Source organism: Barbus barbus (assembly GCF_936440315.1).
Source record: "Barbus barbus genome assembly, chromosome: 13".
In the NCBI taxonomy this organism is placed as follows: Eukaryota; Metazoa; Chordata; class Actinopteri; order Cypriniformes; family Cyprinidae; genus Barbus; species Barbus barbus.
Genome location: NC_136741.1, coordinates 13,785,252 through 13,803,600, shown reverse-complemented (window position 1 = coordinate 13,803,600; position 18,349 = coordinate 13,785,252). Strand labels below are relative to the sequence as shown.

The window sequence follows — 18,349 nt, the reverse complement described above, 5'->3', positions numbered from 1 at the left end:
ATGGCCTTTGAGTTAGATTAAACTAGCTTGGCTTTGTTTATTTTCAGCCACGCTGTGAAATCAGAGGGATAAGAGACACGGGCTATCCGTTGTTTGCTCATGTTGCTAAGAGAAAATTATGCTTGTTTGTCAAAAGATAGACCGTGGTTATTTTTATGACACAGAGAGTTTTGACAAGGGAAATGCCACACCCTGTAAATGTCCGAAACTCCCATGGCTCTGCACTGTACCAAAACACCAAAAGTATTCTGATTCTGGTTTACAAAGATTTGACAACTAATACCACATTTACCACAAGATTTCACCTATTATCATGTTAATATAACTATAGATAACTTGAGTCCTGACCACATATATCTTTGTCGAAATGTTTGCATTACTGATACGTATTCATCTGCACAATTACTTCTGCTCTTTTATAGCTACTCTTGTCTTTTTTTGCCTTTATCAATAATCATGTTCTAAATCAAGATTTAAATCAAGTTCCAAACTGGTGAGTCAAGACCAAACATGATAAGAAATAAACAGCAACAACATAAAACAACTAATCAAGCATAGCTAAGGCTAGTAATAATCTGATTTCTTTACCAGGTTGATTAAGCCATATTTGGCGATTCTTTGGCCGATAATCTGCTTGGCTGATAGAAATTTAGTTCCGTTTTCATTTGTTTGTGCATAAATGGAGTATAAAATAATGCTTCTTTTCATTTAAGTGTGTTTGTGTACAACTAATTTGCTATCAATGAATTATTTGGTCATCTACCATTCTACTATCGGTAACAATTTATTTCTAAAGTCCACTTTAGACATTCTACTAACAGTAAGTAACTTTGCAACTACATGTCAACTAGCAGTCATTAGAGTATTAGTAGACTGTCTGCTTAATATCTTCTATCACTTTTATTTGATGGGTCCACAACATACAACACATCAGAAACTTTGCAAGTATATATGTCAACTTATTCTACTAACCCTAAACCTACTCTAACAGTCTACTCTGAGAGTTAGCAGACATTTAGTTGCAAATTAATAAGAATTAGTTGACATGTAGCTACAAAGTTACTTATAGTTCGTAGAATGTCTAAAGTGGACTATCAAAAAGTGTAACCCTACTTTCTATCACCATCAGCCATTGAAAAATTGAATGAACAGTTTGCCCTCATTAATACATGCAGTATCCATTCAGAAGTTTGGAGTCAGAATGTTTGTTTTCAGAGGGAAGGATCATGTGACACTAAAGACTTAAAGGAATAAATTATATTAACATATATATTAAAGCAAGAATAACTATTATTTTAAATTCTAATAGCATTTCACGGTTGTTGATCATAAAAATGCAGCCTTTATGAGCATAAGAGTCTTCTTTCGAAAACCCCGAACATTTGAACAGTAGTATACGGGTTAAACTTGCAACCAAATCTGCGTCCTGAAGCAAAACCAGCTGAGAACCACTGCTCCAATCTCCTCCTGCTGGTATAAGTATTCACATTCTATGTAATGCATCTAATCTAGTGTAAATGTGCCATAGAGTAATTCTTCTCTTATCGGACTGCAGAGTTCCTCTCCAGAACATATGCTCCTGCCCCCACTACTTACTGGCTTTATCACATCTACTGCCACAGAATAAGCGCTTTGTTTCCCCTCTCTTCGAGACGCTCCAACCATCCACACGCACACACACACACAGGCTTGCAGGCAGAGAGAAGGATTCTGGCACTTTGATCCTTAGGTCACTGCGGAGACCGATGAGATCATTGCAGTTTTGTTCATTGAGATGAAGGAGAGAGAGTTAACCTGGAACTAAAGGATTACCGCCCAAGCGGCCTGTGTCAAAATAGAGCCATTCTCTGCCGCCTGCCACAGGAGTATCAGACTACCACCTTCTAGCCAGGCCTTTGTGGAGGTGGCAGTGATGGAGGAAGCAGATTGCAGGCTTGAAAGGGCCTCTCTGACTGGGCTGGTTTGCTGTCTGTAGCAAGGCTTTCAGCGCGAGTGCATTTGAAGTGGAGAGAATCCGTCTCCCTGAACTCTTTAGATAAGGACACCGAGATCCAGGGAAAGATCTCTTATTTCTCAGCTTCCACAGTGAAGGAAAAGCTGTCTTGATGTACAGGGCTGCAGGGATGGCCACAGACTCTTTATCAAAAGCACAGAAGGAAGACTCCTTAATGAGTCAGGATCTTACTGCACTGCCAAAAGAACATTCCGCTGCATCGTCTAACGTCATCCCAACCTATATTCTCAGAAAAGCCAATGTGTTGTAACTAATGCATTCAACTTCTATCAGGACCACTATCGTCAATGACAGACACTTAGCATACAGTTTGGTTTGGCGGTATGGTTCTGTTCTGGGCAAAAACTCCCTACCCATCCATGCAGCCTGTCATGAATGAGCAGGGAGAGCAGCAATAATAATAATCCTCCAAGGGTTAACAGAACAGAACCAAGCAGATATCATTAAAATACTTAATTACATTTAGTGTAACACATTATTCAAGATTAGAGAATCTGATTCAACAGGAATGTCAGAAGCCAAGTCCTGACTGTGGCGAAAGGAGGAGTTGGGGATGGGGGAGGGTAATTTGCTTCAGAGCAAGCAAGCTGTTGAATAATACTGAATAGCGCTTAAATAGGAATGCTGCGATAGGTGTCGTATCCCTATAGGTAGATGTGATCAGCTGATGCAAGCTTGACTCACGTGACCTGCCAGAACTAACGCTACGCTTAATTATTAAGACTCTATGAAATTTTTGTTTATGTCTGTTATATTTAAAGGGATAGTTCACCCCAAAATTAAAATTCTGGCATTAATTACTCACCCTCATATCGTTTCAAACCCGTAAGACCTTTGTTCGTCTTCAGAAACATGAATTAAAATATTTTTGATGAAATCTGAGAGCTTTCTGACCCTCCATAGACAGCAACACAACTGATATGTTCAGTCCAGAAATGTAGTAAGGACATCGTTAAAATAGTCCATGTGACATCTGTGGTTCAACCGTAATGTTATGAAGCTGCAATAATTTTTTTTATGCACAAAGAAAACCAAAAATTTTTTTTTTCAACTATTTCTTCTCTTCTGTCAGTCTTCAACGCACGTTCACAAGAGTACATTATTATTATTATATAACATTATTATTTGTTTTACTTTATATTTACTAACATAATCTGAAATCATTTGACAATTAATCAACTATTAAATAATAAAATCAATAAAAAAAACACATCTGTAAAAAAAGACACCACTTGGGAGAACTACTTCATTTAAAAGCTTCCAAATATCAGTTGATCACTGCTGAATTTTGCTGAATTGATATAAACTGAAGACTACTGGCTGGTTAAAAAAAGGACAAGAACTTTGATATGTCCCGACAACTTCCTGTTTCAATAGGAAATACTTCAACACAGGAAAGAACTGAGTTGGTCAAACCCTTTCTTGGGGTCTCTAGAGTTATTTCTGCACTTTAGCCTCTTTTGACCGGTATCTAGCATGTAGGCACAGAAATATACTTGGACAGGACCCAAAACCTGCATATCCGTGCATACCTGCATATGAGCACCCTCATCCACCACAGCTCTGCCAAATTTTACATATATAAGTCCCTGAAGCGAAAGGAAATTCTGTTATTTTCAGAGAGAGTGATGAGAAAGTAAAAGCATTATGCACAGTCACTGCTAGGTGTTCAGTCAGTGCTGCGGTGCAGTCTGGACCAGTGCCATGGCCGTTATGGAGCAAAACGCAGCTGTGCATTTCTCTCTGTTATTGAGAGGATAACACAGCCTGGGCCGTCTGCTGTAACACTGTACAACACACACTGGCACTGGGAAAAGAGAGAGGGACAGCAAACTGTTCCTTCTGATTTGCGCAGTAAAATGGAAAAGTGTGTATGTGTGAAGGGAGAAGGAGGAGGGAGGCTGTGCTTGGGAAGGATTTTGCACAAGGATGTTAGTTCAATGTGAATAAGAGGGCAGCACTGACACTTTGCAGCTGCTGTCTGAGTGTTAATGTATTTCTATGTGCAATAAACAATTATTCATAACATACTTTTTCATCTTAGTTAAGGTATTTGTGCCAAAACAGACAAATTTAATTTTATGCAACCATTCTCTAGAGAAAACAGGGAGAGAATTAAACTTTAGAATTAAACATCTTTGCATCTGAAACAGGTTGCAAGTTTTATGCGGAATCTTTTCATTTCTCCTGCCTAAACTTCAGGTTTAAATACAAAATAAAGAAACTCCTTCCGCTTTCTACATATACCTATCACAAAGTCACAGAATCATACTGGGGAGTGAGAAGAAATGGGATTGGACATGATGCAGGCAGGACTCAAACCTGCATCACCCATATAAGCACCAGGGCTCAATATATCTGAAGCAAACATACTAACCCCTTCCAAAACAGTTTGCACTTTCCAATATTATATTGAGACAACAAATAAGCTGTGCTAAAATGTGCAGCACACATTTTTAAATTTGGATTAAATGGAATTATACAATAGTAAAATATATAATGTACACTGTAATAAAATGTAAAAAACAAAACGTACACTGAATTCCCTGCATGAAACTTTATATTTGATGGTATTTTGCATAAGCGGTTATGTTTCTTTTTAGGTATTGCAATCATTTATGTTCATTTGGGTTTTATTATACATCTTATGTTAATCACAAATTTAAGTTCAGTCCCTTAAAACCAAAAATATTGATACCATATTTTTACGGTAAAGTTCTGGCAACCGCAGATGCTTTTTTACTGTAAATGTAAAATTACATTTACTGTACATTACAGTGTAAAGTTACAATTTACTACAAATTACTGTGTAATTAAGACTTCAAACACTTAGTTGCAACAGTCCTTGGATTAAGTACAAACTCCCCAAAATAATGCTTAAGCACAGCAATAAAGTACAATTACTATGTACTTGAGTTTTGATCATGACCCCAAAACACTCTTGCTCACAATTCGGAGCCAATGTCTTCATTTCTATCTGACAGGGTTAAGCCTGTGAGGGGACGTGGAGGATTTGGAGCGTTTGGAGACTAACCTTGCCGTAATTGCTGACTGACCAGCCACATTCATGCTGACTCTGTAAACAAGCATCCAAGACCCAGTCCAAAACAAACAGGAGAATAGCCACATGAAACAAAATGAGATGAATTTATGAACTCTATGCCCTGCCTTACATTCCAAGAGGCTGCATGACAAACAGCTTGAAAATTTCACACAATATGAAGGACAAATTATTCTGTTATTTCTTACATGAGGATGTGAGAAAGAAAAACAAGAAATACAGGGTGAGTGTTTTTGCTCAGTCTCTGAACTCAGAGGCACAAATATAAAAATAGACATAAGATACATAATTATAGCAGTAATTTGTGGTTTATCACAGTATCACTTGCTGTAAATTTCTTTGTATAGCTTCTAATAGAGGTAGGCATTCCGAAGCTCTGTTCCAAAACCTAACGAGCTGCCCACAGAGACAGCATTTTAAGGCATCATACAGTGGGGATCGAAAGTTTGGGAACCCCTTGCAGAATCTGTGAAAATGTGGATAATTTTACCAAAATAAGAGAGATCATACAAAATGCATGTTATTTTTTATTTAGTACTGTCCTGAGTAAGATATTTTCCATAAAAGATGTTTACATATAGTCCACAAGACAAAAAAATAGCTGAAATTATTAAAATAACCACATTCAAAAGTTTGGGAACCCTTGGTTCTTAATACTGTGTGTGGTTACCTGGATGATCTATGACTGTTTTTTTGTTTTGTGATGGTTGTTCATGAGTCCCTTGTTTGTTCTGAACAGTTAAACTGAGCACTGTTCTTCAGAAAAATCCTCCAGGTCCAGCAGAATCTTCAGTTTTCCAGCATGTTTTGCATATTTGAACCCTTTCCAGCAGTAACTGTATGATTTTGAGATCCACCTTTTCACGCTGAGGATGATTGAGGGACTCAAACACAACAATTAAAAAAGGTTCAAACATTCACTGATGCTCCTGAAGGAAACACGATGCATTAAGAGCCGGGGGTGAAAACTTTTTGAATTTGAAGATCAAGGTAAATTATACTTCATTTGTCTTCCAGGAAACATGCAAGTATCTTCTGTCGCGTCAGAAGGGCAGTACTAAATGGAAAAATATGATATTTCAACAAAATAAGAAAAATTTGGACATCTTCATCCTGTTCAAAAGTTTTCACCCCCGGCTCTTAATGCATCGTGTTTCCTTCAGGAGCATCAGTGAATGTTTGAACCTTTTTTAATTGTTGTGTTTGAGTCCCTCAATCATCCTCAGTGTGAAAAGGTGGATCTCAAAATCATACAGTTACTGCTGGAAAGGGTTCAAATATGCAAAACATGCAAAACATGCTGGAAAACTGAAGATTCTGCTGGGCCTGGAGGATTTTTCTGAAGAACAGTGCTCAGTTGAACTGTTCAGAACAAACAAGGGACTCATGAACAACCATCACAAAACAAAAAAACAGTCGTAGATCATCCAGGTAACCAACACACAGTATTAAGAACCAAGGGTTCCCAAACTTTTGAATGTGGTTATTTTAATAATTTCAGCTATTTTTTTGTCTTGTGGACTATATGTAAACATCTTTTATGGAAAATATCTTACTCAGGACAGTACTAAATAAAAAATAACATGCATTTTTTATGATCTCTCTTATTTTGGTAAAATTATCCACATTTTCACAGATTCTGCAAGGGGTTCCCAAACTTTCGCATGCCACTGTAGGTACGTTGATGGCACAAAAGGATGTGCGAAGGCATCTTATTTATCCTGCCTCTGAAGGCATTTCTTTAGCTGAAATTAAATCTGAATTGGAAGGCAGATGCAACAAGCTCAGTAAAATATACATATATACATCAGTTGTTTTCAATCAGGGGGCCAGGGCCCACTAGAGGGCCTTAGTAAACTTCCAGGGGGGCCTCAAATGACTTTAAATTATTTAAAATAAGACAAAACCAGAATAAAAAGAAAAAAAAAGAAAAAAGAAAAAGAAAAACATTTCTTATTTGAATTCACAAACTCAACAACAGACTTTTTTTAGGGTTCCCATGGTCTCGAAAAACCTGGATATATGAGGTAATGTAATTTTTTAAAATATTATTTCTAGACCTGGTAAAAGTCATGAAATTGATTAAATAACTCTGTTGGCAATATTAAAATAAATAATAATATTTAAAATAGAATATTATTTACATATAATATTGAAAATTTCCAGTTATCCTCAGTTAATAAATTAATTAAATCTATTTTTTTTTTAATAAATTTGGAAATGCTGTTTATAAATAGAATTTATTTTCATTCAATACCGAACAGAATCAATAAAAATATTTAAGTAATAACAATTTGGTTACTACGTCAATTCAAGAAGTTTTGGAAAAGGCCTGTTAACATCTCCCTCTTTAAAATATACGTAGATATATGTAGAATTAAGCAAAACATTCATTAAACAAATAAAATATGACTCTTACCATGTGTTTTAGCCTTCATTAGTTATCAGTTCTGTTAATTACCTTTGCAAAGCAGAGCGCATCCTATAATGGTTCATAGTGCATTTACGGACAAGTCCCGCTAGTTGGCCGAACCAAGTTGGCCAGTAACCCTATCGCCCCTCTAGGTTTTCAACATTGTGTTTGGGAGCAGTAAATCAGGGCTTCGCTGAATTGTTTATGTCTTGGAGGATCTGATCCATCTGTCGCTGAAGGCCGGTGGCGCCTGGACACATGAAACACGACCCTGCCACAGTCTCCATGCTGGATTAGAATTGAAGGACAGTGTGTGTGTGTGTGAGTGTGTATGTGTTTATCTGTGAAAAAAAGAGAGGAGGAGGTTTTGGTTGTCCTTTTAAATGTGATTTAAGTGTGGGTGTGTGAATCCAGAAGGCCACATCTGTGCCAGTGCCCCAGGTAGGTGGTTGTTAATGTCAAGGCTCAATGTGATTCAGCCAGATGCCCTTGGGTGCTTATCTTTCTCCATTTAAGTGGAAAAAGAAATAGGGCCAAACTCTCTCTCCCACAGCCGTGACCCCACAATCTGGTTTGGAAGGAGCCCCTTCCAAACCTCCTCTGTGACGCCAAGGAGTCACGGACAGACAGATTTATCTGTCCTCCTACCATCCAGCCAGGGACCACACAGGTGAACAAGGCCTGAGAGACACTGAGCTAGGGTGTCAGGACAGAGTCGAGTTTCGGCAATACATAAAATCTCTTAAATATAACTGGTGAGGAAATTTTTGGCGTGCCGGGTAACCCAGCACTCCTTCATTAGCACGGTGAAGCAAGCCAACAAATACTGTACACGCCAAGCACACGGCCCCGCAGTGAAATAGAGAACATCTGGAAGCAGTCCAAAACAAATAGTCCAGAGAGGTTCATATGTAAACCATAAGAAATGCAGCGCTCACGGCCGCAAAAACGTGTCAAGGACAAATAGTCTTGCATGACATTAGAACACTTCTAAAGTCTGCAGTCCCTAAGGAAGGAAGAAATTGCTTGGGCTCAGCATTCTGTGTGATTAGCAAGACAATGCATTTTTTTTTTATCTTGAAGAGGACCACAATGGACAAAAACATGAACTTCAACCAGGGTGAGAAGCATATATTAAGTAAATGAGTGCCTTCTTAGAATTGAACCATTAGAATGACCCTACGGTTTCCCTTTGGGACGTTATTGTTTACTGGTTTCCGAGCCACACAAGCTGAATTTGAGACCAGTAACTGGAGTCATGGTTTTTAAAGGAAACATCCGACCACAAAGGTCACTTTGGACACACAGCTACACTGTGTCAAAAAAAGGAAATCTTAATAGTTTTTAAATACGTTTGTCTTCCATCCAAGTCATGTGCAGAGTAAAATTGGCTAAGATTTTAATCTGTTTCTTCTTTTAGTAATAGCATAAATCTATTACAATACAGTTCAAGTTAATGCTTAAAAAAATGTCAGTAAATGTCAAGATTAGGGATGCACCGAAATGAAATTGCACTGAAAAACCTAACTATCAGAAATGCCTTTGCAGCTAACTGAAATAAAATAAGTTGAAGTTAAAATTACTAAAAACTAAAGCTGAAACAAAAAAAAAAACTAAATAGAAATATTTAAAAAATATATTAAACATGACAAAAGCACATAAAATGAATAAAACTTCAACGGATTACATTGAAAATTGAAAATATAAAAATAAAAGCCAATTCAAAACATGAATAAAACAGTACATAAATAACACTAAGTAAGACTGGTTATGGCTGATATTATACTATTTATATAGTAAAAGATTAAAAACTAAAATCAACCATTTTGAATGTTAAAAGTGAATTTATCCATCCAAACAAATCAAATTAATTTTGCTAAACAACACATTTAACAGTGTTATTAAATTATGATACCATTAACCTGATATATTATTCTATGGTAACAGTTTTTTTTTTTTTTAAAGATACCGTTGGATAAGAGCAAAGATAATCTAAATAAAAAAATTGGGAAAATGTGCATACACAATTAAATACCCATTGTTGTGAATCCTTAATCAAGGTGTATTTTCTGAAAACAAGTTTTATTAAACAAGTAAATTTGTGTTGTTTTACATATGTTGACTTATTTATTACTTAAAAAAAATTCAAAATGCAGTATGTTAAAATATTTTTGCAGTGTACATTAGCACACAGCTAAAGACGAACATCAAAATTTGTGAAAGTGCATTATAACATCCTGTTCCTATAGTTTCCAAATGTGCTTGCGTGATTATATTCTGATCCTTGGTCCCTCAGATAGTACAGATCCCTATTGTGGATGTGTGTACATCAACAGCTGTCATGATTCTTTTGTTCAGTGCATCCTTAATCTTCCCTTCCAATCGCTGAACACAATATCTGGAGAGGTCTTTGAAATATCTGTGGCTTGGAATGCGGTGAAAGGAACAGTCTTATCTTCCTGTGTGTAGACAAAACTTCATAAGGTTTAAGGGAAAGCTTAAAATCCACTCATTTGCACAACGCACAAAGTGTATAAATTTTTTTTTAAGGCAAAGTGTATGATTTTTTGGATGTTCAAATACTTTCTCCAGTTTCATGCATAGAAATAACTTTAAATAAGCCATTTCTTCATACATGCAGGTTAAATTTTCTTTATTTTTGTAATTCCGTGTGCTGCCACTAGTGGCACCAAAATAACCTTCCACCAACTTATTATATATTTTAGGGAACTACATGGAAACTTGTCATTTAAATTTGTTAGCATTTGTACTTGGCAAGTTAGCTTTTGCTTTGTATTATTTGTGTTATACATATTATACTCTTTCTTCCACTAAATGAAGAAAAATTTGCATAAGAAATTTGCACAAGAAAAACGAACCAAGACATATTGCAGTCAGGACTCCAACAAGGACTTAGAATGTGCTGAGTAAACGCAGTCCTGGCCCCTATTCAACAGTTAGCCAGATATGTGCAAATAGTACAAAAAAATTGCAAATCTGTTACCAAGATACTGATACAAACCCACAACAATGGCATCATAGGGAACTGAGCTCTTTAGCCATTTGCCAACAAAAACGAAAGGCTAATGGCATTATAGCATAGCAGAAAATGACATGTCTCATTCATCATTGCCAGAGCTCCGATTCGCTTTTAGCCGTAGGCTGCTGGAATCCTAATGGCTAGTTTAGACATGTTGATTTTCACACATCTCCAGCACATGGTTTCAGGCCATTGCAAAGTCCTGACCAAGCACATTTAGAGGATGGGATCCAAAAGCATGATCAGTGACTCATGGTGCTCGTGCACAGAAGAGTCATGCTATCAGACGTGCTGGAGTTTCTCCATGAGAGGACCGGTGTTTGGATCAATCGCCTAGAGACGTTTACAGAAATCCTGCTGAAAAAGCTGGTCTCCCAGCCAGGTCAGGCTGAACTAGTTTGCTGGTTTTAGAGTGGTTTTGGGCACTGTACCCTACCCAGACAGCTAATCCACAATATTACAGACTTGAGATCAGTCAATACTGGCTTTTTAATAATATCTGATATGCAGAACCATTCTTTAATATTTGTATTAATGTATTTTATTTTATACAATAACTACATGATCCTTAAACTAAATGTTTGTAATATATGCATTTTAAACATTTTATGAATATTCATTAATATTGTTATTGTTGTTGCCATTATATTTATACAAAGCAGTTTTGTACATTACAGTTGAAAAGTTTAAGGTCAGAAAGTTTTTTTTATATTCATTATTATTTTTATTTTTTTTGATAGGATTCATTGCCCATTAGGCTATTGGCTCAGACCATTCCAAGATTTGGAAATAAGTTTCTTATGCTCACCAAGGCTGCATTTATTAATAAATAAATAAAAACAGTAATATTGTGAAATATTATTGCAATTTAAAATAACTGCATCTATGGTAATACATTTTAAAATGTAATTTATTTCTGTGATGGCAAAGCTGAATTTTCAGCAGCCATTACTCCAGTTACCATGATCCTTCAGAAATCATTCTGCTGATTTGGCGCTCAATAAAAGAATTCTTATTATCAATTGAAAGTTGAAAACAATTGTGCTGTTTTTTCATCATCTCTGATGAATAGAATATTCAAAAGAACATGATTTATTTTAAATGAATTTTTATAGCAGTGTCTTTACTGTCAATTTGGATCAATTTAATGCATCCTTGCTGAATAAAAGTATTATTTTCTTTCAAATAAACAATCATACTGAAACTCAACTGTTAAACGGTAGTGTAAATAGCCAATTTATAGGCTTTTGTGACTTTTCCAAAAACTTTTTTTTTTTTGGTGACTTTTCCAAAAACATTTAAAAAAAAAAAATATTCTAGAATATTGGTGATAAACAGTAATGAGCCATTCTAAGGCTCAGTAGAAAACATTAAGATCTGAATTTGCTCCTCATATTCTCTTTTTAGTGGCTTAATTTGATGAATATTCCACATATAGTATGCATCACCACATGGAGTTCTTGAGATAAACTTGATAAACATTATAGCTCCTAATACTGGCAAGTAGTTTTAATGTTATTTCCTCTCCACTGCACTTGGTGCTTGGTGAGTCTTAATTTTAAACACTAGAAACATAAAAATAATGACTGAATGACTTCTTTGAGACACAAATTGAGCATGAGATTGTGGACTATGGTGAATTACAAGCAGCTGGCTGATGAATGGAGTGAATTTTGCATATAAAAGCATTTATGTTTTTTATCAAACACTTAACTTTTGTTTGCAAAAGACTTTGGGATTGACAACTTGCAAACAAAAGCTCTCTCTCTCTCTATCTCCCTCTCTTTCTCTCCCTGTGTTGCTTACTCTTCTGAGATATGTCAGATAGCATTCCTCAGGCTTTTGTTTCACACACTGAAGCCACCAACAACAATCTGATCTCTCTGGCACGGATGTTTACAGCACTCCGCTCCTGTGCTTTGGCCAGAGCGCTTTTCTTCTGCTTCCTGTCTCTCAGGGTGGAGGGAACAACAACCACTTGCAGCGATCCTGATTACAATGCATGAGGGCACACAGTACACGTTATGGATATGAGCGGCAGTCTAATGGAGCGCCACGGAGTAAAATCCGAGGGGGCTTTGAACCCTGGCAGGGGCGATGAAGAGAGCTTTTTGTCTGAGCCGACCCAGTTGAGTGATACTAGCTCCCTGATGCAAAAAACACACGACAGTAAAAGCGAGGCGGTTTAAAGCCACCATTGTCTGTGTCAACAGGGACTGATATTGTATTTCAATAAAGCTGTAAGTCCAAACCACACAAAGTTCAGAAAGGAGAAAGAGCCTTTCTCGATCCGCGTGGCTGACAGTGCCCGACAACTGCACCCATTTGCACTCTTACGGTCTTTCTTTCTTCTTCTGGCCCTTCTCACTCCCTCTTTCTTACTCCCTTTTCGCTCACAAAAGTCCAGACAGAGCTTCCAAAACTTACCCCAACTTTCCTGAGGCCCAATGGTGTTTTTCTTGGGATATGTGAGGGCTGAAAACTTGAAGGCCAATCTTTCTCCAAGTACATATTTTCTTTCCATATCCACTGCATGGCTTCTAATAAGACTAGAAAAACGTACACATTGGGTAGAAAAGGTTCATATCAGAATCTTATCTCACTATTTTGTGAACCAGAGTCTGTTTTTGTGCATGTGCTTGAAAAAAAGGCTGTAACTACAGGAATGATAACGCAAACACAAGATTGCACCATCTTGTTGCGAACATCTAGAGTCAGCAGTGCTCTCGGCCAAATAGTCGATTACAACATCAATTCATACGCTAACCCTGTGGATGCACCCCACGCTGTTTCTACAACACCCCCACCAACTAACAAGAGAACTAACAACTTCACAACCCAGCCAAATCACCACACCTCAGCCAAAATCAAAATCCAAGTATGTTTAAACCCACTTCATCATTGCAAGTGAAACCTGCAAGGAACAGCTCTGCCAAGAAGCCATTTATACAACTCTTCGTTTCCAGGTTTTAGTGGTTTGATGTTTCACAACAGTGTTAGACTTAAGCGTAGAGGGGAGCGTGCATTTGCGGTGGCAGGGCCACGACTTTGGAATACCCTGCCTTTAGAGATTAGAATGGCCCCTTCCCTGTCTGTTTTTAAGTAAACCTACTTGTTTTCCTTGGTGTATTGATTGCTGTGTTACTTTAATTTCAAAATGGGTTGTTCTTTTTATCTGGCTTGTTTTCTGTGTATGTTTTTATAATTTACTCTCCTGTAAAGCACTTTGGTCAGCCGAGTGGCTGTTGTAAATGTGCTATACAAATCAAATGAACTTGAACAGTGAAATTGCTATTTGAACAATCTAAATAGTGCTCACATGAAGCCCTCAACATCCATTTTGGAAATACTGAAGGAAACAACTGCTAAGGTTATAGTACTTTTAAAATGATTAAAATTTAGTCAAGCCACCCATTAAAAAAATTATTAATATTAAAAAAAATAAAAACATACAAAAATACATACACATACACACACACACACACACACACACACACACACACACATATATATATATATATATATATATATATATATATATATATATATATATATATATATATACACACACACATACACACACACACTCACTGGCCACTTTATTAGGTACACCTTGCTAGTACTGGGTTGGACCACCTTTTGCCTTCAGAACTGCCTTAATTCTTTGTGGCATAGATTCAACAAGGTGTTGGAAACATTCCTCTGAGATTTTGGTCCATATTGACATGATAGCATCATGCAGTTGCTGCAGATTTGTCGGCTGCACATCCATGATGCGAATCTCCCGTTCCACCACATCCCAAAGGTGCTCTATTGGATTGAGATCTGGTGACTGTGGAGGCCATTTGAGTAAAGTGAACTCATTGTCATGTTCAAGAAACCAGTCTGAGATGATTTGAGCTTTGTGACATGGTGCATTATCCTGCTGGAAGTAGCCATCAGAGGATGGGTACACTGTAGTCATAAAGGGATGGACATGGTCAGCAACAATACTCGGGTAGGCTGTGGCGTTTAAACGATGCTCAATTGGTACTAAGGGGTCCAAAGTGTGCCAAGAAAATATCCCCCACACCATTACACCACCACCACCAGCCTGAACCATTGAGAAAAGGCAAGATGGATCCATGCTTTCATGTTCTTTAAGCCAAATTCTGACCCTACCATCTGAATGTCGCAGCAGAAATCGAGACTCATCAGACCAGGCAAAGTTTTTCCAATCTTCTATTGTCCAATTTTGGTGAGCCTGTGCGAACAGTAGCCTCTGTTTCCTGTTCTTAGCTGACAGGAGCGGCACCCAGTGTGGTCTTCTGCTGCTATAGCCCATCTGCTTCAGGGTTCGACGTGTTGTGCGTTCAGAGATGGTATTCTGCATACCTTGGTTGTAACGATTGGTTATTTGAGTTACTGTTGCCTTTCTATCATCTCTAACCAGTCTGCCCATTCTCCTCTGACATCAACAAGGCATTTTCGTCCACATAACTGCCGCTCACTGAATATTTTCTCTTTTTCGGACCATTCTCTGTAAACTCTAGAGATGGTTGTGTGTGAAAATCCCAGTAGATCAGCAGTTTTTGAAATACTCGGACCAGCCCGTCTGGCACCAACAACCATTCCACGTTCAAAGTCACTTAAATCCCCTTTCTTCCCCATTCTGATGCTCGGTTTGAACTTCAGCAAGTCATCTTCACCACATCTAGATGCCTAAATGCATTGAGTTGTGCCATGTGATTACCAAGCAATTGAACAGGTGTACCTAATAAAGTGGCCGGTGAGAGTGTGTGTGTATATGTGTGTGTATATATATATATATATATATATATATATATATATATATATATATATATATATATATATATATATATATATATTTATATATATATTTATTAGTGCTGTCAAAATTAGCGCGTTAACGCTGGTGATTAAATTTTTCAGTTTAACGCGTTAAAAATATTTAACGGCGTTAACACAGGGGCGGGGCTAGTGTTGGCCACCCCACTCACAACTGCTGCCTCTGTCTCTTTTTTCTTGCTAATTTAGTCACAGAACGTCTTTACGAGCATTCCAAATAGGAGATGTTTCAGACGCGTGCTTCAACTTCACTTCAGCGTCAGGCGTGAGTCAAAGGAGCGCGGAAACTGTACTGTACTGAACAAAGGCGCTGCCGCATGCTGTAGCCTTTATCATTTCATATCAAAGCGTGAAAGAAACGATGTGCATGCAATGTCGTGGTCAGTTAAGTCATGAAGGTGATTAAAACTGCCTTAAAACTGTGCTTGCGTGAAATATATGAGTCACATTTAAGAACATGTCTCTGAAATGGTTTTCAAAACTGTCCTGCACTTTCTCACTCATCTAACACACTCGTCAGATCATTAATAGAGACTTTAAGACCTGAAGTGGGTCAGAAAATGTAAAGTGAGTTGAGAGAAAACACGATGCGTGTCAGATCCGCCTCGGCAGCTCTTAAAGAAAAAGCAGCCAAAATAACCTATTAACCCAGCTGCTGTGATGTCTGTTCATCAAAGAACAAAAAAAAAAAAAGGAAATCAATAACTTTATAGCTTTAAGGACTCATCTGTATTTAATTTAGAATTTAGTGTTTGATAACTTTATTCAATTTCTGTATATTTCCTACTTGCTGAAGGGCATAGGTAGCTAAATATGACATTGGTTATACTGTGTTTATGAGAAAATTGTTTAAAGTTCACTTAAATTAGAAGTTATTTTTATTAAAGTCTAATAAATATTAAAATTGATGGCTCTCAATTATACTGTAATGTTGAATGGCAATAGTCAATGCTTAAATATTAGAGAAAAAAATATTATTTTATAGAGACATCAATATTGGTGTCAGTGATACTGGCCTTCATTCATTAAAAAGATGCCATTAATCAAATATTAAAAATATACCGTCTTTATGTTGTTTCTACATTAATTTGAAGAATAAATGTGAAATTATTGCAATATAAAAGTAGATTTAAAAAGTTTAATGTTAGGTGGGATTAATCGCGATTAATTTCAGGAAAAAATTGTGATTAATTAGTTAAATTTTTTAATCGATTGACAGCACTAATATATATATATATACATATGTATGTATGAAGAGATCATTTGCAAAAACTGATAACTCTATAAAATTTTATTGCGCATTCCAAGCAATATTAATCATTGGTTGGGTTGTTTTGATTAAGTAATAATAACTTAAATACAGGTAATTTGCAAAATTAAAGTTCATTGAAAGTATGTTTTTTTTTTTACATATTAAAAGTTTGTTTTATAGCAAAAGCAGATAACTGTTGGTGTTGTGATCATAAACTGTATGGATGTGATTACACGCAATACACAGAGCTTTTCCCTCGATAAAATGGACTTATCAGCTTCTGTTCAAAAACAACATGGGCGCTTGTCGGCTTCTGCAGTAAAACTTGAACTAGCGATGTCTTGAAAGTGGACAATACCGTCTTTTTTGACAAAAGATGTTAAGGGTTCAGATCGCGCTATATGTGGAGAATAATGCACAGCAATTACCTCTTTTTTTTAAAGTGCCTTTTATCGATTTTTGCAAATTAACTCTTTACTGGGAACCTTCGCGCTCGCGCTGACGCAGCGAGTATAAACCAGGCTCTACCCACGAAGCGCTCGCACTGAAAGCGCCTCTCTTCATGTGATCTTCATGTGAAATCTGACTCCTGCTACAATGTGCTGCGGCTGGCAGCGCGCGCTGTATGAAGCAGACGCTTTGGAGCAGCGCAGACGAGGCAGTGCGACCACGTCAAATTTTAACTCGCAAAAAATTTCCATTTTGGTCGCAGTCTAGAGCCCTGTCATGTTAAATTTAATCTTCGTATTACAACAATAAAAACATTTTATTTTTAAAAAGCTTTAGCAGCAACACTAATATTAGCAGTAAGCAAAATAAACCTAGAAAGTCTAATGTTTTCAAATGGAGAAAATATAAAAGGAGTTGTATTAATTTAGATGTTTATAAACTAAATAATGGTTATATAGTAAGTGTTAATACAATTTAGGGTTCTTCAAAAAAGTGAATCTTGTTAAAAGTTACATGCGGTGGCCGTGCTGGAGCATTTCTTGAGCATCAACCGCTGAGTGAACTGCAATATGAAAGCTGCTTCACAAGACTAATGATGAGCATATAGACAACAGAGAGAGAATTAAATTCAATGCTTTTATTTCCAACATGCAATCATTCATGGCTGTATTATTTAATTCATGCAAAGTTACGTCTTTATTGGGAGAGGACTTGACGGATTATCTACTTGACTCCGACTTCACGAGACTAGACCACAGAGAGAGAATTCAATTCTGCGCTTTTATTTCCAACATGCGCTAATTCATGGCTGTGTTATTTCAGGCAAAGTTATATCTTTATAGGGACAGGGCTTGACAGAGTATCTTATTTATCATATTTCTTAGAGCCAAGTTGCATAAACTACATATCAGGCATTTATGTAATACATCTAATTTGTGCATTAATGCCTGTAATATTAAATAGTTTACTAACTACAGCAAATCAAGTACCTGCACGCCGTTGTTGTTGTCACGTCTCCCCTCAGATGCGCTGCAATTGCGATCCTGCGCGCAATTCTCAAAACACCCACAAGATGGCGGTGTTTATCGGTGAATCCGATATTACAAAACCGATATCCGATTATGGAAAAATGCTTAAATATCGGGAAAATATTGGTAAATCGATATATCGGTCGATCTCTAATTATGAATTTAGTAAATTTGGGAAACAACTTCAAAAAATTAAAAAAAAGGTATCACTGTTTCCACAAAATATTAAGCAGACAACCATTT

The 18,349-nt window shown here is 36.9% G+C and overlaps 1 protein-coding gene across 1 annotated transcript in view; it reads right to left on the bottom strand.

Annotated features, from left to right (window-relative positions):
- The window catches only part of LOC306878698 (transforming growth factor beta receptor type 3-like), a 137,128-nt gene that overhangs the window by 71,770 nt on the left and 47,009 nt on the right, over positions 1-18,349 (bottom strand). The window lies entirely within an intron of this gene.